Source organism: Plectrocnemia conspersa, unplaced genomic scaffold (genome assembly GCF_051122295.1).
Source record: "Plectrocnemia conspersa isolate PC_06_02 unplaced genomic scaffold, ASM5112229v1 ptg000010l, whole genome shotgun sequence".
NCBI lineage: Eukaryota > Metazoa > Arthropoda > Insecta > Trichoptera > Polycentropodidae > Plectrocnemia > Plectrocnemia conspersa.
This window is the reverse complement of record NW_028277174.1, coordinates 10,943,455-10,956,883: the sequence shown is the minus strand read 5'-3', so window position 1 is coordinate 10,956,883 and position 13,429 is coordinate 10,943,455. Positions and strand designations below refer to the sequence as shown.

Genomic DNA, 13,429 nt, shown 5'->3' with positions numbered 1-13,429 from the left:
GACAAGAATAAGTTTTGCGGTGTACCTTTCAGAGTTAAGGATAAAGTTTTCAGCCTTAGTTATAGTTTCTTTATTTTTTTCGTTGTCTAATTCGACTTAGAAAAGTTTGTTTATTACTTACTAAAAACATTATTATAAATAAGTAGTAATGTAATTTTATTTACTGTTTATTTTTTCGAAATGGAACTTTTATTATTATTTTCAAGTTGTAAAACATTATTCCTTATTATATTTAAGTATATTTATACAATTCTATTTATTTTCAGATTTTTTATTATTTTTAAAATAACGTCCTGATGGTATTATTGCTACTTTTACATGTATGGTTCATTGTCGATTTGATTGGCTTTCTGTTGCTTTTCAAATGGTACGATGCTAGTAAAAAACTATTCAAATTTTCTAACAATTATATGTCTAGAAAGTTTAGTAAAATGCCGTTTAAATTCGCACGTATGTTTTATATCAAATAACTTCTCCAATTAAATTTTACTCGTCATAGAAAAGTTATCTTATGTGTTTGAATAATAGTACATTGAAACCATTCAATAAATTTAAAGCTAAGTTTAAAATTGAATGTATGAATTTATGTATTATTTTTATATATACTCACAGATAATATTAAAAAAAAAACTTATAGCGGGGTTCATAATGCGTTGATATTAAAATTATGTATGATGTGATCAATAATTTATTTTCATATTTAGAAACATGATAGTTTTGTCTTTAACCCTTAAATGCATGGTGTTACAAACCTGCAACAATTTCTTTAAGCGCTTATAACTCAGTCTACATTCAATAAAGAAACTCTATTGCATAGTGTTACATATGTGTAACAAATACCGAGCCATTATGTTTTCAAATTATTCCAATAGATGTCTCTGTACGCGTGATAATGCTATTTAAAAAAAATTCGTTGGGTGCAGATGTGTCACATTTTTAGGAATTTCAAAATTTGTGAATATAAAATGAAATAAAAAAATAAAATTAATTTATATACTCCAAAAAGGTTAGACTACCATTGTTTATTTAATTTTGATTTATATTTTTTGTAATAGTTGCATAAAATAAACAAAACATGCAGTTGTAGACACTGGCCCATATTGAATAAGAAGAGGAACATATGCAAAATGGCGAAATTCAATGGAATTTCACAAACAAAGTGTGAAAAATGTGTTGTGGTCTTATGTTTTAATAATAAGAAAAATTGTTTTTACTTTTAATATATTTTGTTCGCGTTCTGCATGATGTTGAATATTTAGAACAAGCATTTTTTTATTAATATAATACACAAATAAGCCTAAATATTCTTTAAAATATCAGCCTAATTTTATTTTTGAATTTGGAAAAATCATGCATTTATGGGTTAAAATAATTTTTCCATAAACGACGTATTTGTCCCGCATAAAAACAGTTAACGTGTTCTGTACTTTATGGTTATACATCTTTGAGCTTATAATACATTAACCTATGAGTCGTGACCTAAAATTATGTAATAATTTCCCTATATTACTCTGAAGTTAGATGGGTGTCTCGTGAATAAAACCTTTAGGGGTTCTATCAATAAGCATTGAAATTGATTTTTGACCAAGGAAAATCACCCTCTCGTCTCAATATTTTTCTATTCAAAGTGGATTCTATAAGCAGCTTATCTTTCAGATATTTTCATTTCAAAATTAACAACGCAATCATAATCCTATCGAATTAGATGAAGAGATAACTTACTTCAAAGGTAAGCGAAAAATACGGAAGAAAAAGTGAAAGAAAATTAACTTTCTCTTTTCCGACCCTTAATCAAGTAAAATAAAAGTATTAATTTAGCCGACATATAAAAAAATTATCAGACATTTAAAAAATATATTTAATAAATAAATCGATACCTTCAAGTATAATTTAGTAACTAGGTACAGTTTGTATTTTTAAGTCTAGTAGTATTAATGATATACATATGCATACATAGATTATGTACTGTACATACAATTTTTTTTTTTTTTTATTACAAATTTCCATTGTATTCGTTGACAAGCGTTACCTCAAAGCGTTAGTAAGTAACAACTAAGTTACTCACTAACGCTTATATGTAACTATAAATATTTTTTTCTTTTATTCATTTATGAAACGTAATCGCTCGGAAAATCAGCTAAAGACAATTAGGTCATGAAAGATAGTATTCTCAAATATCAATAGATAAAAAAATACGTTTTATTAGCATTTATATGGTTTGATCAACATTAATCTCAAACTGCATACGTACTACATGTTCACGTTTATTGAATGTACCTGGTTTATTTGCAATTCGAGTAACGTATATGTGCATTAAATCGGAAGCAATGATAATGTTTATGTATTAGAAAATGAAAAACTCACTTTTCGACCTCGGAGCCTGTCGACGGGAATTCAAAATTTGAAGATCTCATTACGAAGATTGTGTTATGATTGTTTATCTAGTTTAATCAATGTATTCTTATAATCCTTACACTTTATGTATATATTTCATGTTCATAGTTATAACATACCTAATTTGCAATCCGAATATTTATATTCAGTCAAATCGAACGTCGCGTAGCAAACTTTTATTAATAATAAATAATAATTATTTAAAACTGTTGTCACGGCACTGTCGGCCATCTTGTTTTATATTTGAATGCTTGTTTTTCATTGGTCGACAACAAAAGAATACATTAGCAGAGACTCGAAAATCATCGTGCCAACTCTATTTTATTTTTATTAAATATTATTAATTTTATTTCCTTTGTTTACATGTATTATTATCATACAAAGCGATACGATTTACAAAGTAGAAGATTGAGCATATAAAGTTATGCGCGTCCGGAAGCGGAAGCGGCTTGGAACAATTATATTATAGATAAGGTACAATGATTGTTTTTAATATTTATTCCTTAGATTTTTTAAACAAATACAAAAAGTTGGTGACATATAGAATTTATATTAAATTAGTAGTTCGAGAAAAAAACAATAAGTTAGGGTAGCCAATAAACCCCACCAGCACGGATGAGTTTTAAATGAGCGTCTGACGTTTCTAAGCATCTCACGAGTCACTCTTCATCCTCATTAGGCCGGTTTCACACGTGAAGGATGGATTCACCCGGCACCGGGCCGGTGCCGTGTAGTGGGGATGGTGTTGTATGGGCTAGTACTTACCATTTCAGACATGCTGGACGAATCCATTCGGAACCGGCCCGACGCTGCCCATACAACACAACCCCCACTACAAATCCATCCGGCACGTGTGAAACCGGCCTTATAATCTGTATATTTTAAAGTATGTATTTAAAATATGTTTATATATATTGTCAAGTGATGATCAAATGTGTAATAAATAAAACATGGATGATATATTGACGATATGTATTAGAATGATAATATAATAATCAATTGGTCACATAAAAAAATTAAAAGCGGTAATCATAAACATAAAGAAACTAATTCATTATAATTTATAATCATAATAAAGATAATAATAATAAAAATGATAATCATTATAATACAAAAATATATATTGCAATGTAAAAAATTCGCAGCAAACTTTTGTCGTTTCGACGTAATAAAGTACCATTAGTGCACGCATCATATTATTATCGCCCATAAGCACTTATTGCTTATATTGATTGTTCAAACTTAGTTTCTATAATGTTGAGCACATATAAAGTTTCAAAATCAAAACAGGTTTATAAATTAATATGTTATTTTCTAGTGAAATATTTTCAATATTGATAGAAACATAATATATTAGTTATTTATTATATAAAAAAAATAGCTCATTTTTTCTCGTAATAAAAACATATTCTATATTTACATTATTCTATATTTATTTTACAATTGTGCGATTTTTTCTTAGAAGTTCGGGTTATAGTTCCAATATCATATTTAGGGTTCGCTGTTCGCCTATGAGGAGGATAAAATATTGCTAGTTTTTTGTAACGGGTTTATAATATAAATTAACCTTTAGTTAGTTCAGTATATAAACATACTTAATATAACTAATTATCCTGAAGTGTTTGTGATAATATAATAATAAAATAATAAATGTATAAAATAAAATAATATAATAATAAAATAATAAATAATAATAAATGATAATTATACAATTAAAATGATGTACTAGTTGTCGGTATCTCACTGTCGTTACTACTACATAATAAACTGTATTTATTATTTTAATAAATAGAAATATTATCGATACATTTTACAAACGTATGCTAGACTTATTTCGTTGGTGTAATACATTTAATGGTTTATTAGATATTAGCATTTAAAATACGTTTTTTTGGCTAGCTGTATATATTTTTATTATTAAATGTAGAAAATATAAAATATTTTTAATTAAGGGTATAATAAATAATATGAAATAATAAATGTTTAAAATAATGTGATATATTTATAAAAATCCATATTTTTATTGACTCATAAATTTTGATAAATATGAAATTTTTCTCTGCTAAAATTTTTAATTGTTCTGCAAATATTTTTTTCTCTAGTCCCATGCCACCACTCCGCTAAGTGCTGATACGATTTTTTATATTTGCCATGTAGTATTTTGCAAAGCTTACAAAACGAAGGCACAATACCGACGACCTCATTAGACGGCTTATAATATTTTTTCCACCAAAAATATTTGACATATTCTTCAGGTTCGCTTATTAAACGTTTCATTTTGTTAGCCAGCTCGATCACAGATATATTACTAGCATCTATGTACGAATCTGGAGGTAAATATCTAGTCAAATTCGAAGCGCTCAATACAACAGGTACCGTGTCGTATCTGTATGCATTCATAACCTTTTCAGTTATGTAATCATCGCAGAGAGAATTTTCAAAAGATAGATAAAAATAGTAGTCGTTTTTGAGCATTTCGAAGCAGTGTTTATCGCCCCTGGAGCACTTAAGTGGTCCGCAGTTTCCATAAACGTCAACGTTTATGTGCTTCTGGAGCGCTCTCACAACGAATTCTCTTTTACTGTACGTTCGACAATTTGAACTGAACAACGCCACTGCTTTTGATTTTCCTTTCGATATATTTAAATATTGTTGAGTTTGTTCCAAATCGATGTTTTTCCATCTAGGATTGGACGAAGGCGCTACTATATTGCGTTCGAAATCAGTGAAGTAAAAATATGGCAGGTGTATGTCAGAGTCGATGCGTGGTGTGATCGTCATGTTGAAGAAATTATCAAACCTCGTATCTACTGGTCTGTTTAACGGTGACTCCATGGATAGGTAAATATAAATCTGATTCGGTGAACGATCCGTAATGTTGAATGACGAGAGTGAAAATTCCGGTCCATGGAACAGCAGAGCGTCGAATTGATTGAAAGGTAGCAATCGTCTATCATATGTCAAAATGCAATTTGTGTACTCGCATCCGTGATCGGCGAAAACATTATTGCCAAGTCCGAAGTAGTAATCTTTTTGGCTGAAAAACGAGTTCCATAAAAGGATCACTTTAGTGGATCGTTGTACCTCTTGCGTGGTCGTTCTTGTATCACTAATATGAGGTTCTCTTTGGTTGCTTAGCCACATTAATATATTGACAAGGAAATATGAGGCAACTGCCAACACAACAAATTTGTTACAAGCGCACTGATTAAACACCCACATGGTGTGTTGCAATTTAGAAATGTCTAAAAAGTTGATGCTAACACATTGGAAAACGCTAGCGAGATACGACTTCACAAAGTGGGTTAAAAAAGTGACTGACTCGCTGAATCAATATTGTTGAACAGCATTTATTAATAACGTTTGCGATAAATGCTTAAACATACCTCCATTATCTTTATGATGTCGTATTCCGTTGTAATATACATTGGTCAACCGAGAGAAGCTTAAGATTTAAATTTAATATTAAGATCATTATGAGTAATATTAAACCACTAAAAATAAATTGTTTCTTATAAATAATTTGTATCCCAATTTATTTTTGTTATTCAAAGCTCAAAATTATATTAAATATATGTTTTTAAAATTGTTAATCAAATAATAATAAAGCTACAGTATCAGCGTATTCAAGAAAAGAAAAATAGCCCAATCTGTAATATACAATACTTACTTAAATCCCAGCGGCTTACTCGTAAATTTAGAAATCGGTGTAGTAAACGCAGAGTCGAAATTTGCGTAATAAAATCCACTTTATTATCATTATCCATTTGAGTGCCACTTAACTTTTTCATAGAGAGATCAAAATTGCCATGATTTTTTTATAAAATAGGTTGGTATGTATAAAAATCAATAGCTTTTTGAAATATTTAAATATGTCTGTTTATGTATCTATACATATATCTGATAAATTTAAGACTATGATATAATTTTCGATATTACAATTGCTCGGCAATATAAAAGCTGCGTCCCTCTGGGACTTTAAAGTCTTATTTTTATTTAATTTAAATCAAACTAGATTGGCAGATGATTTAAAATATTGTAAAACAGTCCTCGGAATTACGTGATTAATTAGCTCCCAAGGTTTTTGTGTAAGTAAAAAATCGCGCTAGTCGACCAAATCGTTTATTTTAAAGAATAGGGGAAAGTGAAGTGGTTAAACAAACATACACTGAAAGAAAATAAAACGTAAAATAAATTTTTATTACATACTTTGTACTTAAATGAATGTACATACATTTAAGTACAAAGTACGCATTATAATATGTATATTCTGTTTATTTTAAAGGAGTCACTTTAAGGTTTATCTGTTTCGTCATTAGTCACAAGTAAAAAATAAATGACAACTTTGGGTGTACGCCTAAATTTGCTCTAAAGTACAAGATGCGGATATACGTTCGATGTACTTATCATTACTCATTTCTATATTTTAAACAAATTAAGAGAAATTATGAGTGTAATTATATTTTTTTATGTTGAAATAGTGATTGTTTGATCTAGTTTCTTGTTCATTTTGACTAGTTCGCTAATAATATCGTCAACTTCTTCGGTTTGCATATTATCCAGAATCAAATATGGGACTAGCTTATCCCATTTGAGATTTTAAAATTTCACTCTGAGCATTATCTATATTTTTAATAGCTTTTTTAATTCATACTTTTTTTAGAATTCCCTTATCGATTTTATATTTTGTCTATTAACTGTCTGTCTAAATGCGATCGGTTTGCAATATAAACCCCCTTATAGAAATGTTTCCTATAGCGTTTGCGACAGTCCCTCCTATAGCGTTCCCCCGTATAGCGTACTTTTTGTTACTGTTTGTCTCTTGACTTCGCTAGACGTATTCTGTGAAAGGCGAAACGCTGCCGCTCTATAACATACCGGGGATATACATCACATTACAGTAAGAAAATATTTATTTTTGTTAAGCTATGGAAAAAAATATGATCAAGCAAATCAATGTACACGTTTTTTAATACATTATGTAAACACTTTTCAGGGGGCTTTAACCATTCTGATTTCTTATAATAAAATTATTTAATTATGTAATACATATCTACCCTATTACAAATCTAAAAAAATATTAATAAATCATAAATTTATTTAGATATTATGATATAAAACATTTTATATCCAACATTCAAATTTTATTGCATTTAAAATAATACGTAATCTTTCCGAACTTAGCTAATTTTTTATTTCAAAATTTAAATGCAAATTTGCTTTATCATCAACATTTCTTCTAAAATTTGTTAAATCATTCATGCTTTTTGGTTAGATTTCTATATAACAGGTTTTTTAAAAGTATATGCATAAAAACTGTATTTGATAGTGGCAATTGTCTGCGGCGTTCAAAGGGGTTTTCTATGACAATACGTTCTACTTCCAGAGACAACGGTTGTTCACAACTCCGTAATTGCTTTTTTTCCGACTACAAGACATTAACACATCTCGTCATGCACAATTACATTAGCTGTATAGGACGGTCTTTCGCGTATAATTAATTGGCTTCGTGGAATTTCCAGACTCCCACAATTAAAAAAGGATCAGAGTCTTATTTTTCTATCTGGCGAAAGCGACCATTATTTTTATACTATGAATTTTGTATTTACTTTTTATCAATTGAAATATTGGTGTTTAACGTAGAAGGTGTATAATATTACACTTAAACGAAGGAAATATATTTAATTATATTAATAAAAATTAAAATTAAATAATAATTAAATTTGATTCATTGCTTTCCGAGGCACCGGTAATGCGTTCTGTTGTTTCGACCAATAAAAAATAAGCATTTAAATATAAAACAAAATGGCTGACAGTACCGTGACAACAGTTTTAAATAACGCGTCAATAATTTTCATTAATTCGTCATTTGACTGAATGTAAATATTCGGATTGCAAGTTAACTAGTTGTGTTATAACTATGACAATTAAATATATACATAATGTGTTGAGGATTAAAATAATACATTGATAAAATTAGATAAACAATCATAAAACAATCTTCGTAATGAAATCTTCAAATTTTGAATTCCCGGCGACGGGCTCCGAGGCCTAAAAGTGAGTTTTTCTTTTTATAACACATAAACATTGTCATTGCTTCTGATTTAATGCATAATACATTTATTAAATTAGATAAACAATCATAAAGCAATCTTGGTAATGAAATCTTCAAATTTTTGATTCCTGGCGACGGGCTCCGAGGCCGAAATGTGAGTTTTTCCTTTTACATTACATTAAAATTATCGTTGATTCTGATTTAATGCACATATTCGTTATATTTAGCTAAATATAATTACTCGAATTGCAAATAAAGCAGGTACATTTTAAACGTGAACGTGTAATATATCCTTAGTATGTATGAGGATTGAAAGTTAATGTCGATCAAATCGGCGCTGTAGTGGGAACGCTATATTTATCATCCAACGGACAGCTTATAAATATGTGGTTTATTGAATGTTAATAGACACCATTTTGCAATGATTATAAATATGTGATTGAATACCAGGAATAATCGATAACCAAAATATTTAAGAGTGGCTTATTTTTAATCCCGATGTGTGTATGTACACGTCATGGTTTTTAGTCAATTTTTGTTCTGTGCCATCATTCCTCCTTGAGAATAGCCAAATTCAAGATATTCAGTTACATCAAACTTATGTAGTATGTTCTTTTTAAAAAATATATTACTTGCTGACATAAGACGATTCACTCTTTGCTTATATATAACAATTCTACGTTGTACCCATATAGGTCATCAAGTTGTTCCATCATTGTTTCTGAAAAATAATTAAAAACAATAAGACCTTATGTAGAGTAAACATTGAACACATTATTTATTTAGTTATTACTACTAATACAATCCATAAATTAAATTTAAACGAAAACCGAAAAACCAAAAAAACGAAAGTTACCGTAGAGGATTAAACACGTAGATTTGCATCACTTCTTAAAGTGATAAGATGTACGTCGTATCTTAGTTGTTTGCAATACGTAAATGTTATTAGATCTCTCATTGCTTCTGAAAATTAACTGTAAACGATACTATATAGTAGGTAAAATGTAACTTTTTGTTTACACTACAATATGTTTAATGTAATATGTTAAATTAACTTTGGCATGTATCTTTAATTGTGCTGTTTGTCTTTTAATATTAGATACTAGAAAATCAATAGTAATTCATATAACCAAACACTTTCTGGCCCACTCATAATTTAAACTTTTGTTTATATTGCTTATAATTCCAATGTACACTATTTTGATTCATCTTCAGCTAACACTTTGTAAGAAAAATGCTGTGATTATAACATATTTCACTGTTTATTTAATCGCACTAAGCTGTATCCTGGCACGCGTTTGACATATCACGAAAGTGTCAAATGTGAGCAAATCTGACGGTAGGGAATCCCGAGTATTAGCGCGCTTGAAAACGAACGACGCAATTGATTTTTTTTATTCAAATTGTAAAACACATATCAAAATATGTACAAAAATCATCAATTTGTAAAAAAAATATTTTTTTAAATATGTTTAGATTATACGGGATTTAAAATATAATATAAATTATGTGGATTTGTTTTAGCTTCCCAATACAGAATAAAGATGTACTTAAATTTTGGCGAACGTTGGCAATTTTAATAAAATTTCGCTTGAAAAAACATTTTCAACAAAAAGGTGCAAGGTTTCAAAATAAGTACTATTCATTACCAACCAACTACTAAACATATAGTGTTGCAAGAATCTCTCTTACTGACGCCTTTGAAAGGAAACTACACAAAATTGTATAACACTAAAATAAATATTTTTTAAATTAGTGTTATACAATTTTGCTTAAATTAGTGTTATACGATACTATTTATTATTATTATTTATTTAACTGTAAACCTACTTTTAAATGATACGAAATTTTACGTTTTAATATTATTTTTATGTTGAAAACATTTTGGTATTTTTTGTTTTATTAATATTTAGTTAAGTTACAAACATATTTTAAAAATTAAACAGTGAAATTTCCTTGTAACGAATACTGAAATAACGAAATTCCCAGTATAACGAATCTCTAATTTGTCCCCAAAAATCTTTCAAACAAAATGTTTTCATTCTAACAAAGACTGATCTCAGTGTAACGAAATATTTATTTAACCCAATAAGAGGTTATTTTGATGCTGTGGTGATATGCTAATTAAAAATTAAATAATAATATATCATCTTCCTTACATTCAATATGACGAATTTTCTGTATACCGAAATTTATTCATTGCTTCCGTGAACTTCGCTATATTGAGATTTAACTGTACAATGTTTAATTTATGATTATCTAGCTAAGTTTTAAACCTATTCATAAATGATATGCAATATTTAGATTTATCATTAAATATCTAAGTTTCAAATATAACATTAAATAATATAAAATGTTTTCCTCTGGAAATATTTAGTCAAGTTTAAACCGATTTTCGAATGAATTGAAAAGGTTAAGTATTTTTTTACAAATTGAACCATTTTGACTATCATTAAAAATAATAAATAAAAATGTCTAATTTGAACAAATAAATTAAAAAATATATTTAAAAAATCAGAACTAAGCAAAAATAATATTTAAATCCAAAAAGTTGAGGGTTCGCTATTCGCACACTCGCTAGCTTCGGTACCTCATGATAGTGAGATACCGACAGCAAGTTTTATTATAAATGGTAAACATAATAGTTACACTTAAATGTTGCAATACTCATAACATGACGCGTCAGCTCAATGCGTTATCTACAACAAGATAAACAAAATCAATATCTATTGTGTAATGAGTCACTAATTTGAAGACTAAAATCCGTATTTAAAAACTCTTATTTTAGCTTACAATAAATATATGTCTTTATGTAATATTCATTCGTGAGATTTGCAAAAGCTATGAAAAGCTAATTTCTGGTAATCGATCAGAATTGTAATTAAATAATAGTCACTAATTCTGATCTGTCAGACACGATATACATATATTAAAAAAATCATAATCTCATACAAAAAAATATTTTAAACATAGGTTTTAAAAAAATAAATTATCCAAAATAAACGTAGGATTTCTCTTAGTTATTTGCTCGAATTATTAAGACGTAACACTTATATTAAAGTACTTAACTTATTTTGTATTTCGATTCACCATTTAGCTTTTGATTGTGAATATCAGACGGTCAAAGTTATGTGGCATAGTTAACATATATATAATCTATCATAAATAAGAAATAGCAAATCTTCAACATTTCTCGCATTTTTTCCATTTGTGTTCTGCAAGACTTCATTCTTATAAATAACTTCTAGCCCGTTCGCCAATCCCTGGAGTAATACCATCTGTATTTTATTCATTCAAAGATTTCATGGCGATAAGACCTGCGGCACGTGGTGAGAACATAAGCATAAATTTTCGTTTGACACGCGTGTATAAAGCTTGTCCCAAAAAACCCACGAATATCAAAGAAAAGTATATAAGGTAATTAAACATACATCAGAAAATTATAATTTCGTTTCATCTTAAGAAAATCACACTTTAAATATGTTTTATGATAAAGAAATATATTCTTTCAAACGATAGCACTTAAAATTGCAGCGTTTAGATTAATTCAATTAAAAATTACTAGTTACGTTCTTAAATGAATTTATGACTACATTAATTTAAATTTAATTATTTTAGTTTGCTATATATTTATTAATTATTAATGTATGTTTATATTTGTACTCAAAACCGACGAAAATTATTAAAATAATCATATTGAATAATACAACAGAGGATTGATGAAGTAGAGTGGCTATTTTACACGTAAGGAAGCGTTGTATATGTATTTAGGATAGCTTCGTATTTTTTATTTATATTAACCTTTCCTTTTCGTTTTTGATCTTACAGGAATACCTTCGCGTCGAAACGATCTTCACGGATAAAATTGGTGCTTAATATTTAATTTATTCCCATGAAGGTTTATTTATACTTTTATTGAAAATTATCTCTTAATTTTTCATTTAGATAAAAATATACTTTTGCTATATATTATATATGATATACTATATAAATTAAAATAAAGTAAAACACAATATATTTCATTTTAGAGAAATTTATTAAATTAAAAAATATTTTTAATATTTTATTGAATATTCGTGTATGTATTAAAACACTTGCTATTTTTTATTATGTATATCTGAATATAACATTTTTGACAAATGACTTGCGATATTTTTTGATACAGGTTCTCTTAATCACGTTTGTGAACATTTTGATTTATTTTGTTCAGTAAAAGTTTTACGTTATTTTTTGCGTAATATCGAAATAATGGATTTAAAGTCGTTCAATCATCGTTAAACGTTTGCAATTTTTCTTAGGTAATTCATATATTTTAAGGATTAATCCTTTTTTATATATGAATCTCATATAAACAATATTTTTTATTAAGTTTATACAGGATAATAAATACAATAAAACAACAGGTTTGTTTTACAATTTTATAATATTCGAATGTGTAACATTCGCAAACATTAACATAGATTGTATTTTTATTTAATTTATATAGAACTAAAATACATATTTAGCTATTAATTATTCGTAATTTTCTGTTTACAAAAAAGATATTTCCTTTTGCTTAAATTGACTGTTCGTATCTAAACAAGTTTTTGCAAATCTCTTGTTCTTAAAACAATATTTAAATATCATATTTAAATCATAATGTAGGTGTAGAGCTAAAAAATATAATTAATTATTCATTTAATATGATCTATTTTATATTTATATACAAAATAAAAAGAATAGTTTTAGGCTAAATCTTTTTTGTGTTTTGTACAATATATAAACATAAAATAAGCAAAAATTAAAATTGTTATTGTTCATAAGAATTTTTATAGCGTGTACTGATTTTTTCTTTTTAAAAAACTATATTTTTGTAAATATAACTAAGCAGGCAGAAATATTTTTTTTGTCAAAAAAAAATCAAATTAAATATTATATTTTAATAATTTTGAAATACACGGAAAATATATTATCTTATAGCAAATTTAATGTCTTGCGGAA

The 13,429-nt window shown here is 27.5% G+C and overlaps 1 protein-coding gene across 1 annotated transcript in view; it reads left to right on the top strand.

The window, feature by feature from the left end:
- Positions 1–13,429, top strand: part of LOC148230606 (adipokinetic hormone/corazonin-related peptide receptor variant I-like) — an 89,310-nt gene that overhangs the window by 7,347 nt on the left and 68,534 nt on the right. The window lies entirely within an intron of this gene.